Genomic DNA, 1,701 nt, shown 5'->3' with positions numbered 1-1,701 from the left:
ACACTTAAACATAAAATCACAAATATTTGACTGAAACACTAGATTGAATTCATTAGTATAACATAAGATATACTCAAATGCTTTGAGCTCATCAAAATCAAATAGGGTTATAATCAATCACTCCACAGAAATAAAGTCTAGTGTGTTCCAAATGCTCCCATCTTTTTATGGGCTCACCAACGAAGAACCATATAAACACCTAGATGAATTTCTTGAGATTTGCACCACTGTCAAGATTCAGAACTTCACTGATGATGCTCTGAAACTTAGATTATTCCCTTTCTCGCTTAAAGTTAGAGCCAAACAATGGCTGAATTCTTTAGAAGCTAACTCGATTCGTTCTTGGGATCAAATGCAACAAGAATTTCTTAAAAAATACTTTCCCATAGGAAGAACGAACCAGTTTAGATGTGCCATTACAAGCTTCTTCCAAACTGAGGGAGAAGAATTTCATGAAACTTGGGAGAGATTTCGGGACCTAATCCGTAAATGCCCTCATCATCAAATACCTAAGTGACAGCTAATGTAATGTTTCTATGACGGATTGACTGAACGAAACCGTCAGATGATCGATGCTACATGCGGGGGGACTTTCATGCTTCAAAATGAGCACGAAGCATGGCAATTATTTGAAAATCTTAATGAAAACTCCCTCCACCATGCTTCCTGTTCTTGTCAAGCACCCCTGAGTTCTCAAAGAAAAGGGACCATTTGTGAAATAAGTCATTCTATGGACCTGTCTAGCAAGGTAGATGCATTGTCCTATAAGATTGACCAACTGATGATAGGTGGGCATTACATTAACTCTTCCCAAGCACAAGTGTGTACTATCTGTTCTAGCCCATCCCACCCTATTCATGAGTGCCCTTCAGCGCCCCAATTCTCCGAACTCGTGCAAGAACACATCAATGCTGCACAAACACAGCCTAGACCGGGTAATGACCCATTTTCCAATACTTATAACCCGGGATGGCGAAATCATCCAAACTTTTCTTGGAAGCAGCAAGCTTCGAATACAGCCCAACCCTATTCCCAAAATTTTCAAAATCCTCAAAATTTTTTAACCCCACAAAATATTCATCCCTACCATCCCTCGATTCAATTTCAACACACTCCTCCTCCACCCCAAAGAAACACAGCCTTTGAGGAGAAAGTGTTGAACGCCCTTCAAGGTTTGGAAACCATTACACAATTGGTGCACTCTCACATGCAATCCATCGCCAAGCTAGGATCCCAAATGGGGCAACTAGCTAATGCACTGAACAAGCAAGAGGAAGGAAAGCTTCCAAGCCAACTATTAAGTAATCCTAGGAGACAATACATGGCTCAAGAAAATCAACTAAATGCAATTCATCAGGAACAAGCCAATACTTTGACTATCCTAAGGAGTGGACGTGTAGTAGACAATAAGATTGGGAAAGATAACAATAAGGAAGATGAAGAAGAGGAAAGACATGTGTCAAATAAAAATCTAAAACCTTCTTCTTCTTCAGCTAGTCCATCTTTTGCCAAAACTCACATCCCAAAGGCCCCATTCCCTGAAGCACTTAATGCACCCTCTCCCTTTGGCAAGAAGGAAACTTCACTAGAGGAGATGATGGAGGTTTTCAAACAAGTTAAAATCAACCTTCCGCTTCTTGATGCTATTAGACAAGTTCCCTCCTATGCCAAATTTTTCAAAGACCTTTGTACCCAAAAGCG

General features: G+C 40.3%; 1 non-coding gene across 1 annotated transcript; it reads right to left on the bottom strand.

The window, feature by feature from the left end:
• Nucleotides 1–401: 401 nt before the first annotated feature.
• LOC120105277 (small nucleolar RNA R71) lies at nucleotides 402–507 on the bottom strand. Its single transcript, XR_005507674.2, has one exon. It is a non-coding gene; the product is annotated as a small nucleolar RNA R71 (small nucleolar RNA).
• Between the last annotated feature and the right edge of the window lie 1,194 nt (nucleotides 508–1,701).

This window comes from Phoenix dactylifera, chromosome 9 (genome assembly GCF_051530095.1).
Source record: "Phoenix dactylifera cultivar Ajwa chromosome 9, Ajwa_hap1_PhDact_Kaust_v1.1, whole genome shotgun sequence".
Lineage (NCBI taxonomy): Eukaryota > Viridiplantae > Streptophyta > Magnoliopsida > Arecales > Arecaceae > Phoenix > Phoenix dactylifera.
This window is presented reverse-complemented; position numbering and strand designations above follow the sequence as displayed.